General features: G+C 37.0%; 1 long non-coding RNA gene across 1 annotated transcript; it reads left to right on the forward strand.

Moving 5' to 3' along the window:
• The first annotated feature begins 243 nt into the window (after positions 1 to 243).
• Positions 244 to 1,841, forward strand: LOC128209448 (uncharacterized). Its single transcript, XR_008256998.1, has 3 exons — positions 244 to 596; positions 940 to 1,340; positions 1,585 to 1,841. It is a non-coding gene; the product is annotated as an uncharacterized LOC128209448 (long non-coding RNA).
• The last annotated feature ends 6,696 nt before the right edge of the window (positions 1,842 to 8,537 follow it).

Consider the following 8,537-nt stretch of genomic DNA (forward strand, 5'->3'; position numbering starts at 1 on the left):
AGAAATGGGAATTCCCTTAAAAAAGAGAAAAGTATGTATTGATGAAAACGAAGATGCTGTAATAAGTCCCGTAGAGACGAGTAGCATCATATCATTTGACCCGGTAGGTCATACTTAGCAAAATGAAAAATGTCAGGTGTTGAATATCAAGTAAGGAACTATCACAGACAGGTTCAGAACAGACCAGTTACTATTAACGCCAGACCTAAGAATACGGCACAATGAGAGGAAATGGCAATTGACCTTACGACAGCGGCTTCTAAGCCACGCCCCCTGATATCAAGGGAGCGAACTCTGTCTATGTCCGTCAAACAAACGAGGAAGTAATGGCGTCTCGTGTCGTTTCGCTTTCCGATATTCCTGACAAATTATCATAAATGTGAAATTACAATGCGAAAAAAATAGAAGTCAAAGGAATTTGTAACTGGCTGCTACATCGGAAGGCTCGATATATCTTTAGAAAATGACGATATCTAACATTTACGGAGTGAAATCTATCCAAGTCAGAGAAAATCGGATAGCCGCCATGTTGTCAATATTGACATCGATACAAAGGAAAAGCGTGTGTGTGACGCATACTGTAAATGCAAACAAGGGTAAGTTTAACTTTAAATAACACAGGTCCTTCTTACAGTATTGTTGAAACACAATATTAAATCATCGCACAATATGAGTAAATCATAAATGGCCCGAATGGGGATCCCGGAAGTGACATTAAATAACAGTTACATGCCAGCTATACAGTATAACCTTGTATTCTATAGTATAAGCAGAAATGGTTTATTGGGGTTATGCATAAAAAGTTTCAGTTCTAAGCGATTGAACACTCTCCCTTATGAATAATAATGTAATAGTTGACAAGTGACAATTGTGGGTGATACCAATCTGTAACTTTTGCATTGCTCAAACATTCACATGCTTTGATTTTTGTTCTTACAGAAATTGGGGAACATGTTCACACACTCTGGCTGTAAAAGTAGACCTGGGAGGAAAAGTGCCCCCGGTGTGGGGCTCGAACTCACAACCACCAGAACCGCACGGCACTCTAACCAACTAAGCTGACCGGGCAGCTGGTTCTAACCCACACACACTACCCTCCCCCCATTTACCGGTTAAGGCTGGTGGAGGGTCTCCTGCTATTTACCGTTGACACCATTAAAGTATTCTGATTGATGGAGATAAGGAAGTCCCCTTATTATTGTCTTCAACAAGCCTACCGCCACAGGGGACCTAGCATAAGACCGGACCCCCCCCCCCCCACACACACACATGATATTTGCCAGTCCAGGCAATGTCAACCGCAAGAGAAAACCAGTGATGACAAGTTTTACAAATAATCGGTAGGACCTATTTTAAAACTTTTTATAACATTTAGTTTTACTTTGCTGTACAAAAGTAATGGACTATTTGTTCAGAGAAAAACAACAACCACAAAACATTAGCTATTATCTTGTCAATATTTCATTATGATATGCATGTAGAAAGCAAACATCAAAGGCAGTAGCATTTTCAGCTAGTATTAAAATATTTAACAATACATGTAACTGATTTATTTTAATATTGGCTTTTTTTTATTTATTTCAGGTAAGTGTGGTCTTTTGAAGAGAGTTCTTGAAGTTGTTCAGCATGTTGTTTTGATTGATTCTTGGAAGGATGTACCTCTATGATGTTAGCTTCAGTTCTGGAGTATAACACCAGTTGTTGCATATTTAATATCAGATTTCTTAAATACATTGTTGTTTTGCAAACATTACTTAAACTTTGATATTTCTTTGGTGTTTATGTATGATATTGTAGGTGAATATCTCTTTATTGCAATGGCAAATAAATTTTAAAATATATAGCATTAGCAGAAGTTATTTTTCACTGTTAAAGCTGCACTTTCACAGATTGATCACTTTGACAACTTACACAGGATTCGATTGCATTTATCATATTTTGGCTCGGAGAAGTTTGCTTTGTGATTTATATATTAGGTCTTAATTTAAAGAATGCCAAAATAAGCCGATTCTGAGACAAAAAGTGTCAAACTAGAATTCTGTGAGAGTGCAACTTTAAGAATACTGTTAATCGAGTGTGCATGAGATCCGGACTCTGAACATTGGATGAACTATCATTAAATATTGTAGATTTACGTAAATGGCCCAAAATGTAAGAATAACAATGAAAATATGTACATGTTTGACTTGTTCTTTATTCATAATAAGTCTAAGTCTTTACAGCACATGTTTGGCAGAATCAAGTTCTAATGAACATAATAATTGATTTAAATGTACAGTGAAATAAATTGTTTTACAGATATACAGAAAATAATACCTTAACGATTCAGACCGATCTGTTCTCGTTTTGTTTTGGTGGCTCAAATATTTATCTGAGTTTTGGAGGAGGCCTAGCTGGTGTGAGCTGGTCAAATACAGTAGCTTCTTGAGGGTCAGGGTTTTCTTGATTGGATTTCCCGTCGACAAAGTGCTGATATGAAAATAAGAAATCTATGAAATGTGTCGGAATGACATCTACAAAAGCCATTGTTTACATAGAAACCATACGAGTAGATGAGATTCGGAAGCATGCGATGGTTCGGACAAAAATTTAGTTGTACGATATTTCCTGATTTACTTTGAAAGCAAAGCAGTTTATAAAAACTGCATAACGGTATCAACAAAAATACCTCTATCTTGAATGAAATCAATCGTGTCCATGTTGAACCGGATATTAAATGGCCATTAATGCCAATTTGACAACACAAGCCAAAGCATAAATGTACGATGTTTATAGTTTAAGAATAGTAACACTTATTTAGGTCATGCACGGACAATTTCAGTATTAAATAAATTTTGAGTGGATTGAAATAAGTAGTTTTGTTAAAAAAATACTTTTGTACAGACGTATAGATGTTTCGCCTTTGAACGATGTTTCAAAATTTCCAAGTTCAGCTGTTGATGAGGTCTTCCACAGAGTCTGATACAGCACTTGCATTTTTCTAAATTACTCGCTGGTTTCGAATACGGAACGAATTGGAAGCCATCTTTAGTCGGCCTGGCTACCTTGTATCCGAATTACAAGTGCCATGACAACACCATAATACTTAAAAAGGCGAGGAATCGCCAGCGCATGTATATGACGGACTCTGGTCAGTTTGACGGACAAAATGGCGGATAGCAACACGGCTTATCAGCCCTACATTCTGATTGGCTGATAGGACCTGTCAATCAAATCCTGTCGTAAGGTCAATTGCTTATTTAGAACATTTAGCTATTTGCTCTCGGGAGTGCAAAGCTACCACGCCGAAGTAAAACATAGCGTTTTAAATTACATCCTAACTAATTCGGCACTCTTTGAGGGATATACAGATGAAACTTTATCTTCGTATTCAAATAAAACCGAAATGTGGAAATGTGGGCAATGGGGGACGGATATAGAAATTCTGGCTTTGCCACAATGTTGAACACGAACGTGTTTGTATACTGCAAATATGGAGGACAAATGTGCTGGACAAAAATTTCGCCAATGAATTCAACGGCCGAATGCAACGTCTACTTGCTTCACCATAATGACCACTATGAGCCCGTATTAGACGCAACTGATGATATCTTCAGCGAACCACCGTATCTACCAATAGGAAAATATGTTCCGGAACAATTTAAGGTATATGTGTCAGGCACTGTGCTGGGTGCTGCACTAATGAACGACTTCTGCGATGAGAGAGTGTCAGAGGAATCTGAAACGCGCCAAGACATAAGTTTTGTTCGTGCTTTTAGTTCCAGTCCATACAATATTCCTGGAACCGACCGTATAGCAATTCGTATGGACCCAAAAGTTTTCAATCTGCTGTGCGCCGAAGAGAACTTTGCTAATCACTGGCTATAATTTCAGTCTCTCAAAGTGCCGTTACTGTTTACTTTCCCCTATAAACACACTGGACGTATATAACTATGATTTGAAAGTTTAGTAGATGATTTCATGTTAATAGTCATGAATGTACTTCACATGTTTGATATGTTTGAAGGAGCTAAGAACTCAGTTATCTTGTCCGTTGTTTTCCATAAAAAAATCGTGGATTTGATCGTGTTTTGTCACTTTGCATGAGTTTGGTCACTCCATAACGTGGTTTTCGTAATAAAACTTTGGTTATTAACAATTTTTCATTCATTACCCCCAATAAAGTAAAGAATCAAATAAATCTCATGCTCCGACCAAAAACACATAATTAACGCCATTAAAGGTATTTAAAAGATGTGCATAATAACATATAATTAAAATCGGGACACAATTTCTGCCATCAAGTTATAATCGAAAAAAAATTGGAAAAAATCCTTTTGCGATTTCTTGCTTTATCAAGTGAAATCTGTTCTACTTTGGCTACACTATTTAATAGGCAAGGGTACAAGCCCTTTTAAAGCTGAACTGTCAAGTAGTGGTGGGACCTTTGAGCATTGTGATCACCCATTGTCCGTCCGTCCGTTGCTCGTTCATAATTATGTGTATATACCTGGAGTGAGTTTGATAGCGATCACATTACGGGCTCTTCAGTCACGACGCACAGAAGAGCGAATTTGCTATTCTGGTTTTGCAGCCATATATAATCTATTAAATATTATATTAAATACAAACGTTCAAAATGCATGTGTCGTCATAGGCGTTGTGCGAATTTGGTAGTATTGAAACATATAGGTCATCTGTTCAAATTGAAGGCAAAGCTTGTTTACACATTTGATGTACAAGCTAAAAGGCTAAGTCACATGGTCGAGTTAAAAAAAATAAGCTTGTTATCACCCAAGGCCATGCTATGAAAAGGAGAGGATGTGATTTCGCACAAAATTGGCTTAAAACAGAAAGACTCGAAAATGAGTCAAAACCTGTTTCTTTTGTCGAAACAAATATTTTATCAAACTGCATACACTATTCATTCTTCAATATACTCATTATTATTAGAGGAAACTAAGTAACAGTTGTCTTGGAAGACTTGTAAATGATGTTTCAACTTATTTTGTCAAATGGTTTCTGAATCAGTATTTATGAAGTCGATTAGGGGCCAAATTCGAGCAAGAGTAACTTAATTTTTTTGAAAAGGCTGATCACTGCGATGGCCGATGAGACGTTTCTATCCAGTCCATCGGTTTGCTATTGAGATATGACCTTGATAATGACTAAACGAAACCCCAACCATGCTTCGTTATATTTATACATCTTTATACAAAACTCGTACGAAAACGTAAGGATTTCAAATAAAGGTATATTATAGACCCATGATGTCCTCCATGAATTATTTCATCAGGAAATTTATACGATTTGCCCACTTTAACGAGATATTAAGGAGTTGTTAACGACCAAATTGCGATCCAATATATTGAGTTATTATAATAAATTTATGACTAAAATTAACGATTTGTTACCAGTGATACGACCGTTATACGAGGTACGTTGTATTTACGAGTTGTTGCTATTGAATTACGAAACATTATGGTCAATCTAGCCTTTACGAGTACTGTGCGTTACGATGTGTTTACGAGCTGTTGTGAGTTGTAGCGATTTAATCCCCAGTTACTTACAAAATTATATTTTCAACGTTATTTGCACCATCATTCGAATACAGACACCCAAATATAAAGCATAGCGAACGAAAGACGCATTTTGCACCAACGGTATCTACAATTGTGAAGAAGACGTCAAGTTACTGTAAAGTACTCGTAAACGATTTGGTCATACATTTTAGCATGCCTTGAAAACTATCCTTTATGGTCAATATTTTATCCTGATGCTGTTTGACATCTATGTTATGAAAATAAAAAATGCAAAAAGCAAAACCAAATGGCAGAGCGAGGTTTCGAACCAACTACCTACCGACCTCACGACGAAGTCCAAAAGTATTTTCAGCGTGTTAGACAACTCGGCAACGGAGTCGGTACACTACCTTCGATATAAAGAAATGTCTGCAGAGCGTTATTAAGGCTGTAGAAATCAAGCGGTTTCAAAGAGTCCAGTTGTCAGTCTTCAATTTTTAACATATCTAATGCGTTGCATCAGTTTATTTTGGAAAATAAAACAAAAACAAAAATAAAAAGTGCAATTTGGCAATCTGTGAACGAGCACTTTTAATCACTTAAAATATGAAACTGATGCAAAAATATGTTTATCTTACAACTGTATGGTAAAAGGCGTATTGCATAAGCTTATTTGGATATGTTTTCAACGTTGAAATATGACCTGCATACAGCTGATCAGTTTTCAACGGGGTCATTTTTAATGCATGGCTGGGGTCATTAATTACGGGCAAGGTCATTTTTCAACGTTGAAAATTGATCAATACTCCGTTGAAAAATGATCCATGGGCATTTTTTGCACTCTGTCCTCTTTAAATTGTTTGTTCATCTCAGTTTATCAAGGTCTGCCTCATGACTTAAATTGCGTTTAAATGTAGTAACTGACATGAAATAAAAGTGGCTGCAATTCCCAGGTCAAATCCAGATATTAAAAGACAAAGTGAGATACAAGATTTTCGGGTGCGATACCCTATAGATCTTGGCGAAGAGCCCTCTTGGTTCATTAACGTTGAAAAGCACAGAAACACGGAATACAACTTTCCTGGGTTAACTGAGTTCACTACTCTCACAAGTACTACCAAGTACTACCCTGTTAATACCGAGCGCTAGGCAAGGGAGCTACTAGAATCATATTTTAACGACATTCGGTTTGATGCGGCCGGGGTTTGAACCCGCGACCTTCCACACCCGAAGCGAACGCTCTACCACTGAGCTGTCGATATGTCCGCAAACGGGGTGGGGGGGGGGAGTGCGGTCTTCGTTGAGCATAGCGTGGGTAACTTAGACAATAAGATATGTCAAATTGTACACGATAAATAACTTCTACAGTTAAATATTCAATATTAAAATAATAGCTTAAGATTATATCACATACATTACTAAAATGGGACAGCTTAGATCCATAAGACAAATTATTTTCAATGGAATACTACTCTATGAGTGTAAACATTTCTAACATTTTAGGCTCAGCCTTCTGAGGGAGAGAGAGAGAGAGAGAGAGAGAGAGAGAGAGAGAGAGAGAGAGAGAGAGAGAGAGAGAGAGAGAGAGGGGGGGGGGAGATCATTTGGCTGGCATTATATTAACTAGCTAGTTTGAAGGATTTCTCACAAGCTAGTTTCCTTAACCTCTTATATCAATGATAGGCGCAGTATATGCTGATATACACTGAGGACTTTGTCCGCTTATGTTAAACCCGAACAACTTAAGGCCTGTTGACTCTATTCCATGTATCTGCATGTGCATACGATCTGTGTCCGCTTCAATCGCTCAATAAGCGAATAAAGCGGACGCGGACGTATTAGCGGACAGCGTTTGGCTTCAAAAATATATAGAATCAGATGCAAAATCTATATTTTGTGATCTAAAAAATTCAGAAAGAAACATTGTCATGAAGCAAGACATACGGAAATAAACACTTTTAAATTCATATTCGTTTAATTCGAACAATGTTCGTCATAAAAATGAAGCTTTCTTCAAAAAAGCCTATTTTATAAATGCCTTTAAAAAAACGCTTATATTATGTAATTGTGTAAAGAGAGAATAATAAATTAAAATGTAATTTTAATCATAACATGACAGGGGCTATTCACGTGGATTCATAAATGTGCTAGGGAGTTATCTCGGAAAATATTTACAAAAACCGTGGTGCAATTTGGTGCATTCTAGGTGCTTTGGTGTGCTTTATTTAGTACTGGAAAATGGACAGATTTATGTTCATGTAGTCAAGTACGCATACTGCAATTTTGGCTGATTTGTTTTATTTGTTTGTCAGGATCATCTGGATTCAGCCGCGAACTCGCGTATAGGCAGCTACGCGCCTTCATGATAGTTTCCTCTTTGTGCGTACATGGAATATGGTTCCGTTTTAAAATGCTGATGCGGGCGACGGATGCAATAGAACCAAGGTGACGCACACAGAGCCTGGTCGGCCCACCTAAAGTTTGGCTTTGGCTCTATATCTCATTCAATGATGAGGATAAATCCCCCTTTAAGCTTCTAAATAACTCTTTAACATTATACTAATTTAAACTTCCTTATGTTATAAACGGCACTAAATAAGAAGTTAATAAGAAAAAAGAAGTCAAAATCAATCCGAAATTTATCAAAAGCCTTAAGGGCCATAGTGTCTTATACAATCGATGTGGCGGACAGCTTCACGCCAAAATCTATCAAAACCGCCAAAGGTCGAATAATAGTTTCAAAACCATACTGTTTTTACTTAAAGATGCACTCTTACTCCCAAATAAGATTTACCACAATTAAAACAATTGTTTAAATTTACCAAAAGGGATGAATAAATGTCGAAAACAATGGTTCTTATGAAGGATACCGAGTTTAATTTGAAAGAAAGGTGCAGAAAACACGGTATTTCTACCTAATGACACGATAGCAGATCACAGTAATTTATTTAGCAGACACACAGACAGACGGACAGAGTTGTTTATTGTCGTAAACATGTAAATAACAGTTTCTTGACAAAACATGATATGCCAAAT

The sequence above is a fragment of the Mya arenaria genome, chromosome 11, assembly GCF_026914265.1.
Source record: "Mya arenaria isolate MELC-2E11 chromosome 11, ASM2691426v1".
Lineage (NCBI taxonomy): Eukaryota > Metazoa > Mollusca > Bivalvia > Myida > Myidae > Mya > Mya arenaria.